The 12,622-nt window shown below is 38.3% G+C and overlaps 1 protein-coding gene and 1 long non-coding RNA gene across 9 annotated transcripts in view; one reads left to right on the top strand and one right to left on the bottom strand.

Moving 5' to 3' along the window:
- Positions 1-12,622, bottom strand: part of GPC5 (glypican 5) — a 1,584,132-nt gene that overhangs the window by 1,408,099 nt on the left and 163,411 nt on the right.
- On the top strand, positions 4,495-12,606 carry LOC101901912 (uncharacterized). The gene is made up of 2 exons (XR_236776.5): positions 4,495-6,793; positions 10,895-12,606. It is a non-coding gene; the product is annotated as an uncharacterized lncRNA (long non-coding RNA).

Below are 12,622 nucleotides of genomic sequence, written 5' to 3'. Positions count from 1 at the left end.
AGTATTCTCACCTGGAGAATCCCATGGACAGAGGAACCTGGCAGGCTATAGTCCATAGGATGGCAAGAGTCAGACAGGACTTAGTGACTAAACCACCAACCACCACCATTCAAATAGTACTAGAATAGGCTAAAATGAAAATTAAATAATATTTAATAAATAGATAAAGCTTAACAAAATTAAATAAAATTTAATAGTAAATAAGTTTTTTTTGTTATCAGCACATAAATATACCATTCTAAAAACTCATGGAAGACAAGAAGTTTAAGTGAGCTGTTCAGTAAAACAGTGGGTTACTGTAGCAGCTTGAAAATCAAATTTCTTACACAAATTCTACTAAAAAATATTAGAAATTCTTGTGGCCATTCCGTAATTTTAGCATGTCAATAAGAAAGACATTAATTTTGACTTTTATTCATATGAAGGTTCTTTTTTCCTACATATTTTAAATATACCTAGCCCGTTCCCCTAAATTTATTTAACTTATATCTAAATTAATTTCTATTTTCCTTTGTAAGGTTACTTATCTACCAAATGTTTCCATTTTAAAACCTGAAACTAATCAAAACCCATATTGTCTAAATAAAGCTGGCTCTATTGTGAATAGGAAATAATCTGACTATCATGTTTAAAGGAGAGACATAATTAATTTAAGCCTGAAGGAGAGCCAATACAAAGACAATCTGGATAACACTGAGAAGTTCATTTTTTAAAGAATATAAATTCTTACTTTGTTTTTTCCAAAATTCCCCTCAGGTTTTCATGTTTTAATATATTAATATGACAAAGTATGACACCACCCTTATGGCAGAAAGTGAAGAAGAACTATAGAGACTCTTGATGAAAGTGAAAGAAGAGAGTGAAAAAGTTGGCTTAAAGCTCAACATTCAGAAAACTAAGATCATGACATCCGATCCCATCACTTCATGGCAAATAGATGGGGAAACAGTGGCTGACTTTATTTTTCTGGGCTCCAAAATCACTGCAGATGATTGCAGCCATGAAATTAGAAGACGCTTACTCCTTAGAAGGAAAGTTATGGCCCACCTAGACAACATATTCAAAAGCAGAGACATTATTTTGTCAACAAAAGTCTGTCTATTCAAGGCTATGGTTTTTCCAGTGGTCATGTATGGATGTGAGAGTTGACTATACAGAAAGCTGAGCATCAAAGAATTGATGCTTTTGAACTGTGGAGTTGGAGAAGACTCTTGAGAGTCCCTTGGACTGCAAGGAGATCCAACCAGTCCATCCTAAAGGAGATCAGTCCTGGGTGTTCATTGGAAGGACTGATGTTGACGCTGAAACTCCAATACTTTGGCTATCTGATGCTAAGAACTGACTCATTTGAAAAGACCCTGATGCTGGGAAAGATTGAGGGCCGGAAGAAAAGGGGACGACAGAGGATGAGATGGTTGGATTGCATCACCGACTCAATGGACATGAGTTTGGGTAGGCTCTGGGAGTTGGTGATGGACAGGAAGGCCTGGCTTGCTGCGGTTCATGGAGTCGCAACGAGTCAGACTCTTATTACCCTCCTTCTTCCCCAGACATAACTACTATTCTGAGTCAAACACAAACTACTATATATAAAATAAATAATTTATAAGCATGTAATGTATAACATGGGAATATAGTTAATATTTTATAGTAAGTTTGTTTGGAGTATAATCTATAAAGATATTGGATTAACTATGCTTCCCTGGTGGCTCACTGGTAAAGAATCCACTTGCAATGCAGGAAACACGGGTTCAGTCCTTGGGTTGGGAAGATCCCCTGGAGGAGGGCGTGGCAATCCACTCTAGTATTCTTGCCTAGGAAATTCCATAGACAGAGGAGCCTGGTAGCCTGCAGTCCATGGGGTCACTAAAAGTCGGACATGACTGAGCGACTTCACTTTCACTTTTCACTTTCATGCATTGGAGAAGGAAATAGCAACCCACTCCAGTGTTCTTGCCTGGAGAAGCCCAGGGATGGTGGAGCCTGGTGGGCTGCCGTCTATGGGGTCACACAGAGTCGGACACGACTGAAGTGACTTAGCAGCAGAAGCAGCAGCAGCAGCAAAGAGTCAGAAAAGACTTAGTGACTAAACAACACCACCACCTGGAACTAATATCATTGTTGTTGTTCAGTCATTCAGTCCTGTCCCACTCTTTGGGACCCCATGGACTGCAGCACGCCAGACTTCCCTGTCCTTCATCATCTCTCAGAGCTTGCTCAAACTCATGTCCATTGAGTCAGTGATGCCATCTAACCATCTCATCCTCTGTTGTCCCCTTCTCCTCCTGCCTTCAATCTTTCCCAGCATCAGGGTCTTTTCTAACGAACTGGCTTTTTGTATCAGGTGGCCAAAGTACTGGAGGTTCAGCTTCAACATCAGTTCTTCTAATGAATATTCAGGATTGATTTCCTTTAGGATGGGCTGGTTGAATCTCCTTGCAGTCCAAGGGACTCTCAAGAGTCTTCTCCAACACCACATCTAAAAACATCAATCTCACATCCATACATGATGACCAGAAAAATCATAGCTTTGACTAGATGGACCTTTATTGGCAAAGACCGTCTCGGCTTTTTAATATGCTGTCTAGGTTTGTCATAGTTTTTCTTTGAAAGAGCAAGTGTCTTTTTGTGGTTGCAGTCACAATCTGCAGTGATTTTGGAGCCCAAGAACGTAAAGTCTGTCACTGTTTCCATTGTTTCCACCTCTACTTGCCATTAAGTGATGGAACCAAATGCCATGATCTTAGTTTTTTGAATGTTGAGTTTCAAGCCAACTTTTTCACTCTCTTCTTTCACTTTCATCAAGAGGGTCTTTAGTTCTTCACTTTCTGCCATACAGGTGGTGTCATCTGTGTATTTGAAGTTATTGATATTTCTCCCTGAAATCTTGATTCCAGCTTGGGCTTCATCCAGCCTGACATTTTGCATGATATTCTCTGCATGTAAGTTAAATAAGCAGGGTGACAATATAAAGCCTTGACATACTCCTTTTCCGATCTGGAACAATACCACATCTAAAAACATCAATCTCACATTCATATCTGATGACCGGAAAAATCATAGCTTTGACTAGATGGACCTTTGTTGGCAAAGACTGTCTCAGCTTTTTAATATGCTGTCTAGGTTTGTCATAGTTTTTCTTTGAAAGAGCAAGTGTCTTTTCGTGGCTACAGTCTCCATCTGCAGTGATTCTGGAGCCCAGGAACGTAAAGTCTGTCACTCTATGTCTGTTGTTCTATGTCCAGTTCTAACTGTTGCTTCTTGATCTGTATACAGGTTTCACAGAAGGCAGGTAGGGTGGTCTGGTATTCCCATTTCTTTAAGAATTTCCCACAGTGTGTTGTGATCCATACAAAGACTTTAGCATAATCAGTGAAGCAGAAGTAGATGTTTTTCTGGAATTCTTTTGCTTTTTCTATTATCCAGTGGATTTTGGCAATTTGACCTCTGGTTCCTCTGACTTTTCTAAATCCAGCTTAAACTACTAGAAGTTCTCAGTTCACATACTGTTGAAGCCTGGCTTGAAGAATTTTGAGCATTACATCACAAGCATGTGAAATGAGTGCAATTTGCAGTAGTTTGAACATTCTTTGAACTCTTCTTCAAAAAAAGTCAATTATCTATTAGGAGCTTCAAAAAAGAACTACGTATATCCTATTAACATAAAGTTCAAGAACATATAAAACTTAACGATTAGTGATGTCAAGGGTCATTTCGTGTGCCTGTTGGCCATCTGCATGTCTTCATTGGAAAAATGTCTGTCTAGGCAACTTTTAATCAGGTTGCTCTTCTGTCCACCTTTAAACAGGTTGTTCCATTTTACTAATATTGAGTTGTATGAATTTGGTGTTTATTTTTAATATTAACTCATCAGACATATTGTTTGCAAATTATCTTCTCCCCTTCAGTAGGTTGCTTTCCCAATTTGTTGATGGTTTTCTTCACTCTGCTTTTAAGTTTGATTAGATCCCATATACCCAGTTCCTTTTTCTCAGCATTATGACTATAAGAGTCATCCATGTTAGTTTCAGTTCATTCATAGTCACTGCTGCATAATATTTCACTGAATGAGTAGACTACAAACTAGTCATTCATTTTAGTATTGATGGACATATGAGTAGTCTATTATTTTACTATTATAATAATGTTGTTATGAACATTTCTCTATAGCCTGCTGGTTTTCATGCATATGCATAAGTTGGGTATACACTCAGAAGTAGAATTGCTGGGTTAGAATATGCATGTGTACTATATTAGTAAACAGTTTCCAAAATGACTGTGCTCATTTTCTTTCTCTCTAGTAGTGCATGAGAGTTCACCATCTTTACCAGCGTTTAGTACTGTCAGTCTTTTATAACATTTGAGCCACTGTTTTACATTTCTCTGCTACTAACTGAGGTTGAATAACTTTCTTATTGGCCTTTTGGATATTCTGCTTTGTAAAGTGACTACTCAAGGTTTTTTTTTTTTTTTTTTTTTTTTTTACAATTTTTAAATATATGTGTTACAAATATCTTCCAACTCTAATTTACCTTCCATTCTCTATGTCGTTTTCAGTTTTAATGTAGCCCACATTTTCAGTCTTCTCAAATAATATGGTTAATGATTTTTATGTCTTGCTTAAGAAATTTTTCCTTATTCCAATGAAAATTTTCACAGTATTTTTCCTTTAAGTCAACATTTCACACAAAATTGATATTTTTGTGTAAATGGTATTAGGGGTCACAGTTCATTTTTCCCCTTTGGATTGTCCAACTGAATCAGCAATATTTATCAATATTTCTTCTAATGAAATAATCTTAAATTTTCATATATTTGTGAATGTTTCTATACTTTGTGAACCCTATATTATGGACTGTTGTTGTTGTTCAGATGCTAAGTCATGCCCGACTCTTTGTGACCCCAGGGACTGCAGCACATCAAGCTTGCAAACTTTATTAGAAAGTCTTGATTTCAGAAAGCATAAGCCATCTCACCTCCTCCTTCAAGAGTACTAATGTTACATATAAAATTTTAAATCAGCATTTCAGTTTCTACCAGAAAAAAAAAACTAACACAATTTTTATTCATATTGCTTTGAGCTTATAAATCAGTCTTTTCTCAATAGTATTTCTATCATTTGGAGCTGTTTTGTCAGTCATAAGTATCCGATATTGTTGGTTCTACTGTGAATGGAATCTATTTTGAATTTTGTTTTATTTTTACTTAATTTTTAATTTATATTGCTGGTAAGTTTTAGTTTACTGTTAGTACATTGAAACGGTGTTTTAATCTTGACCTATGTCCATGACTTCAGTAAACTTCACTTAATAATTTTACTACTTCAAGTATGTAAATAATTATGGAATTTTTTAAAATCAAAATATTGATGAAATTAACATCTTTGTTCCTTTCCAATGATATACTCTTTGTTTCTTTTGCTTGCCTTATTATACTAATACATCCAATAGCATTTTTGGATGTATCAGTGGGTATCACTGTTGCCTTTCCAATATAAGAGACAGCATTATCTGCTTCCCAGGTGGTGCTAATGGTAAGAACCTGCCTGCCAATGCAGGAGACAGAAGAGATGTGGGTTCGATCCCTGGGTCGGTAAGATACCCTGGAGGAGGGTATGGCAACCCACTCCAGTATTCTTGCCTGGAGAAACCCATGAACAGAGGAGCCTTACATGCTACAGTCCATGGGGTCATGCAGAGTCAGACACGACTGAAGCAACTTACCACATGATATTTGATATAGAACATATTTTCTAGCTACCTTTATCAAATTCACTTCTATTTGTAGGTGCTATGCACATACCAAGATAATCCTATGATTTTCTGGCATAGAGAGGGAGAGAAGGAATAATAAATGCGGAGTTCCTTGCATAGGGATGCATTCAACAACAGTAGAAAGATGTAACAGTAGCTCATCAAAGAGAAAGTCCACAGGAACATGGAACTTTTCTTCAAGGGAACTTTTTTCCAAAGTGGCCAAGGTATTCCTGAGCCTGTGGGGTGGAGGAGTGGTGGAAAGACAATTTATAATTTAATAGTTCTCTCTTCTAGGGTAGTACATCCTTTTTAGTTGGCTGTGCTCAGATTCATTGGCACTGTTTCAACAAAAATACGGAGAAAATAAACCCTACCTCTCAAGTTTTATTTCCCAAGGATTTAACTACTTCCACAACCTTCAAGCGACAGCTAATTGGCTAAAGTGAAACCCACATCACCCAGCCCTTCAGTCGGTTTACATCAGGAGAATCCATCTAGTGCCGAGAGATAGGAAGACCCAACAATCTTCTCAAACTATTTTAGGGAAAACATAAGCCTGTGCAGTAGAGACTGTTGGGAAGTGTAGTGCAAAATAGCCATAAAAGGAGAAAGTCCTTGGGAAAATGGCCAAGGGCCAGAAGTACTCGGCTTTGCACTACGGACAGAAAGACATCTCCTGCCTTTGGTTATGCTTGGCGCCAAGAGTTAATAATAAATAGGGATGTTACTTGTGAGAGCGGGTTGTGGGAGAAACCCATGACTCATTTAGAGCGCGCTGTCCTTGAAATGTTTCTACTGATTATGTGTTAACTCCGTATGCGCTCTGCTGGCCACATACTTTAAGCTCTTTGTTCCTGCTTCTATAAAAAAGCTTGACTGCAGAAATAAACTTGTCAGTCCTTGCAAGAGACTGTCCAAGTGTCCTTCTTTCAGGTTCGTCACTTCCAAGTCCCGGGGAGAAAAATCCCCAACAAGTGGCGCCCGAACAGGGACTTGAGAGAAAGACTGAACAAAGTGATGAGCCCCTGCAGAAAGAGGTAAGCAGGATGGGACAACATAGCAGTAAAATTCCTTTCATTTCTATAATGCATCATTTTTTGAAACAAAACGGTGTTAATGTTTCAAAAGATCAGTTGAATGACTGCTATCATATACTAGTGGAACATAATCCATGGTTCCCAGAGGAGGGGACGCTTGATCTTAATGTATGGAAAAGGGTTAAAAATAATATTTTGCGAGCATATCGGCAAGGGTTACATGGTCACTCATACGGGCTATCACAGAACAAATTGAAGGGCATAATATTGATTTGGAAGTAAAAACTATTCGATCTTTACATGAATATGAGCTTAAGGAACAAAATATGCAAGGTGCTTTGAAATATAAGAATGTTATGCTCAATCAGACACAATCCTTAGAAAAACAACTTAGAGACATATATATATACAGGATATGTTGAAACTGAAGCCATTTAGAACGGAAGTCATTTCATTCAACGGACAGCCCAAATCTGAGGTTTTTCCTTCTGCTCTGCCTGTAACAGCAATTGCTAACTTTGCTCATACTAATCATTTCACTCCTCCTCGGGAGATGCCTGCTTGCACTTTCACTTTCCCAATGCAATTTAATCAACCTGTCCAAGACCAAAATACTTGGGCTAATCTAGATTTTGGCATGTTGTCTAGCTTTAAGAAAGCATGTACTCTGTATGGACCTACTTCTCCTTACTGTATAGAATTTCTCAGAGGAAGGGCTGACCTTTGGATGCCATATGATTTTTTCCAAGTAGCAAAGATGGTTTTAAATTCTCAACAATTACTGCAGTGGCAAATGTGGGTTAATGATGAGGCCCGACAGCTGATGATTGACCAGAAATCTCATGGTAACCCTGCCAATTTAACCTATGATATACTGACTGGAACAAGAGCCATGGCCGATATGATTGTGCAATTAGCTAATATTACCCCTCAGATGTTACATTTCATTAAAGAAACTGCCTGCAGGGCATAAGCAAAGGTTGATAGCACTAACTCTGATGGTTCATTTGTTAAGATTATTCAAGGACATGAAGAGGAATATTCTCAATTGATAGGAAAATTAAAGGATGCAATTGAGAAATCTATTAAGGATGTGACTTTACAAAATATTATTTTAAAACAACTTGCTTTGAAAATGCTAATGAGGAATGTCGATCTGTGCTCAGACCTATTCGAGAGACTGGCTCTCTTATGAAATATTTGAAAGCATATAGGGACATCAGGTCTATGTCCCATAGAGCAAAATTGGCAGCATTGGAAACCTTTAATGTACAAAAGGCTGCTAATACCAAATGTTTTAACTGTGGGAAGCCCGGCCATATGAAAAAACAATGTCACATGCCAACACAGGCCGGAAAAAATAATATTACTTCTAATAAGAAGAGACCCCCAGGAGTATGTCCAAGATATAAAAGGGGGTTTCATTGGCTGAATGAATGTAATTCTAAATTTGATAAGGATAGAAACACTTTGAACCCCCATGCACAGCAAAAACAACAGGGAAACTGATAAAGGAGCCATCCTCCAGGCCCTGATCAGATTGTAGCTTATCTTAAACCATATATTACTAATATCCCTATCAATTTATGGGGACAGGATTTTCTTGAACAAATGAAAGCCACCATTTCTTTAAATGAACCTTTTTAATGGGGGCCATTGAGTTAACACCGCTGCCCCTCGATTGGGAATCTGATACCCCAGTATGGACACCTCAATGGCCCCTAACTAAAAAAAAAATTGGCAGCTCTTACGCAATTAGTTAATGAACAATTACAAAAAGCTCATATAGAACCTTCATTTTCCCCATGGAATTCCCTTGTTTTTGTAATAAAAAAGAAGTCAGGAAAATGGTGAATGTTGATAGATTTAAGAAATGTTAATAATACCATGTCACCTATGGGGCCCTTACAACCCGGATTGCCCTCCCCTTCTATGGTACCAAAAGGATGGTCTGTAGTTATTGACTTACAAGACTGCTTTTTTACTATACCATTGCACCCTAAAGATAGAAAACGTTTTGCCTTTTCAGTTCCTTCTATAAATCACATGGCTCCTGTTAAAAGATTCCAATGGAAGGTGCTACCTCAGGGAATGATGAACTCCCCTACCATTTGCCAATAACTCATATCTGTTTTATTACAACCCATTAGAGACAAGTATCCTACTGCGTTTATAATTCATTATATGGATGATATACTTCTCTCTATGGAATCTGAACTCTGTTTACAAGAGTTATATAATGAAGTTACTATTACTCTTCAAAATTATGGCCTGCTTGTAGCACCAGATAAAATTCAATGGAAAGCACCCTTTAATTATTTAGGACATGTTATGGAAGAATCTAAAATCAAACCTCAAAAAACTCAAATTTCTGTGCAATCTCTACGCACGCTGAATGATTTTCAAAAATTGCTAGGAGATATTAATTGGCTATGGCCATCTGTTGGCATCCCCACCTATGCCTTACAAAATCTATTTAAAATTTTAGAGGGATCCCCCGACCCTAATAGCCCTAGGCAGCTAACAAAAGAGGCCAAAGAAGAACTGGCCTTAGTGGAGAAACGCATTCAACAATCTTTTTCAACTTGGCTAGATTATGATCAACCAGTTTCTTTATATATATTCCCTACTGAACATTCGCCCACTGCAATTATAGCTCAGCATAGCCCAATAGAATGGGTATGTTTACACACTAAACAGTCTAAAAAAATTGTATCATATATTGAGAAAATAGGGCACTTAATTGTGTCAGGAAGAAGCCATGTACAAACTTTGACTGGATTTGATCCATATGCAATACATGTTCCCTTGACAAAACAGGAATTGCAAATTGCCTTACAGTATAACCTGACCATGCAAATGGCATTAAGTGATTTTCAGAATTTATCTCATTTCATCTGCCGAAAGGAAAATTGTGGGACTTTCTACAATGTACTAAATTCATTGTAACTAATATCATTGCATCCCAGCCTATTATCAATGCACCCACCTATTTCATTGATGGCAACAAGAAAGGCATAGCAGGGATAGTCAGCCCTGATATCAAAGAGAAATTACCCACTACCTATTCTTCAGTACAAAGAGTTGAACTGTATGCTTTATATGCTCTTTTGTCGCTTCAACCATTATCCTTCAACGTATATACTGATTCCAAATACCTTGCTCCCCTTTTTCCTGGTTTTGTTACCACCTATTTATACAACCTAGATGAAGAATTATATACTCTCTTTTCACAGACTCAAGCTTTAATTCGCTCACGTACAGAGCCTTTCTTTATTGCACATATACGTGCTCATTCAGGTTTACCTGGCCCTCTGGCCGCAGGAAATGATGCTGTTGATAGGCTCACAGCTCCCATTTTTACATCTGCCAGTGACGAACATGCTAATCTTCATACCAATGCTAACAGACTGCACTCTAAATACCATATTCCTCTCACTGAAACATGACATATTATTAAAACCTGTAATGTTTGTGCCCCTCTGCACTTATGAACTACGATTTCAGGAGTTAATCCCCGGGGGCAACAACCTAATTCCCTTTAGCAATCTGATTTCACTCACTGCTCCTTAAGAAAGTTTTCTTTGCTTTTTGTCTCACTTGATACATTTTCAGGCTTTATCTGGGCAGTACCTGTCTCTTCAGAATCCAACAAACACACCATTTCCACACTCTTACTCACCTTCCCCGTTATGGGGATTTCTTCTGTCTTGAAAACAGACAATGGACCTGCATTCACCTCGCATTCGTTTCATTCATTTTTATCAGAATGGAACATAACACACATTACAGGAATACCCTATAATCCTCAGGGTCAAGCCATTATTGAAAGAGCCCATCGCATCCTGAAACTCATTTATTAAAACAGAAAGGGGGAATATGGAAGAGGAGATACACTTCTTATCCCATGAACTCTCAATTACTATTATATTTAACTAAACTTAACAAAAAATAATTCTGACACTCGTGCAGATAGACATTTTACAGAAGACAAAAACGGCAAGATAGAAATCAATACACCAATATGGTATAAGCAATTTAATCAGTGACTGCCAGGAATCTTACAATTCCTAGGCAAGGGTTATGGTCTTGTCATTGCAGATGGAGAGGAAATCTTCACCATGTCCACTACCAAGAAGGACCCCAAGACCAGACTCCCTCGGGAAGTGATGAAGTTGACGCAAAGGGTCTCATCAATGACCCTGGAGGAGCCAATGAGGAAACGCCATCATCTGAATCCTTACCCGACATGGGCTCAAGTGAAAAAACATGACTCGTCAGGCTGAGCAGACACTGAAGAGCAAGAGCAACATCATAACTGCTCCTGGTTTAACAGATCAAGCATTGGAGGCTTTCATAAATCTAAGACAAGTTTCTGGACTGATAAGGACATATTGCTGAATTGTTATAACGGGGGCTTATCACCCCCACGACCCAGGATTGTCGTCCCCATTGTGGCGCCAGAGCAATGGCACATTTGGAAAATTCCAGCAGCCTTAGAGCACTTCGCTAGTGTTTATGGGACTGTGGGTGTGTTTCATCCTTCTAATTATACCTTCCTATACAATAGTACTGGCTATATTCAATCATGTGTTCACCTTCCGTACTTGTTTATTGTAGGGCATTTTGATATTGACTTATCAACCAAGATTGTTAATTGTACTGCATGTGCATTGTATACCTGCCTTAATCACACCATTTCATATCACAATGCTAGCATTGCACTAGTTAAACAAAGATCTGAGTTATGGCTTCCCATAAACTTAATTGAGCCTTGGAGTGATTCTATATTTCTTTCTGTATTGTTGAAAACTAGGCTTAGGCGATCTAAGCGCATCATTGGGTGGATTATTGCAGGCATCTTAAGCCTTATCTCCATTGTGACTGTAAGAACTTTGGTATGGCTTTACATAATTCTATACAAAATCATGATTTTATCCCTGCTTGACACAAAGACTCTCATGATCTGTGGACTCGACAAGCTCAAATAGATCAGCAATTACAAACACGAATTAATGAGTTACAAACTGTGGTTATCTACTTAGGAGATCAAATGCAGCAACTGGCTTTCCGAACACCTATATGCTGTCACTGGAATTTTACTTCTTTTTGTCTGACTAACATGCCCTATAATAGCACTGAATATCCTTGGAATAAGGTTAAGGCGCATTTGCAGGATCTCACAAGTAACTCAAGTTTAGGCATCAATTTGTTGAAACAACAAGTTGCTAATTTTCAAGTTAGGGTACCTAGAGAATTGTATAGCACTCAATTCTATGATACTTTAACCAAAACCCTATCGTCTCTAGACCCTAGAGCTTGGCTTTCAGGAAGCAATATTTTTATATATGTATTAATCACCCTGCTCTTTTTGTCCTTGATTATGGGATACAGAAGTCTCTACTCAAGACTCCGTGCCTCCCACAATGCAGTCCAACTAGCAGCTGCTGTGCTTAATTTAAAAACAAAAGGAGGATATGTTGGAAAGCGTAGTACAAAATAGCCGTAAAAGGAGAAAGTCCTTGGGAAAATGGCGAAGAGCCAGAAGTACTCGGCTTTGCACTACAGACAGAAAGACATCTCCTGCCTTTGGTTATGCTCGGCTCCAAGAGTTAATAATAAATAGGGATGTTACTTGTGAGAGCGGGTTGTGGGAGAAGCCCACTGGTCATTTAGAGCGCACTGTCCTTGAAATGTTTCTACTGATTATGTGTTAACTCCGTATGCGCTCTGCTGGCCGCATACTTTAAGCTCTTTGTTCCTGCTTCTATAAAAAAGCTTGACTGCAGAAATAAACTTGTCAGTCCTTGCAAGAGACTGTCCAAGTGT

Source organism: Bos taurus, chromosome 12, assembly GCF_002263795.3.
Source record: "Bos taurus isolate L1 Dominette 01449 registration number 42190680 breed Hereford chromosome 12, ARS-UCD2.0, whole genome shotgun sequence".
In the NCBI taxonomy this organism is placed as follows: domain Eukaryota; kingdom Metazoa; phylum Chordata; class Mammalia; order Artiodactyla; family Bovidae; genus Bos; species Bos taurus.
Note: the sequence above shows the minus strand (reverse complement) of the source record. Positions and strands in the feature narration are given on the sequence as shown.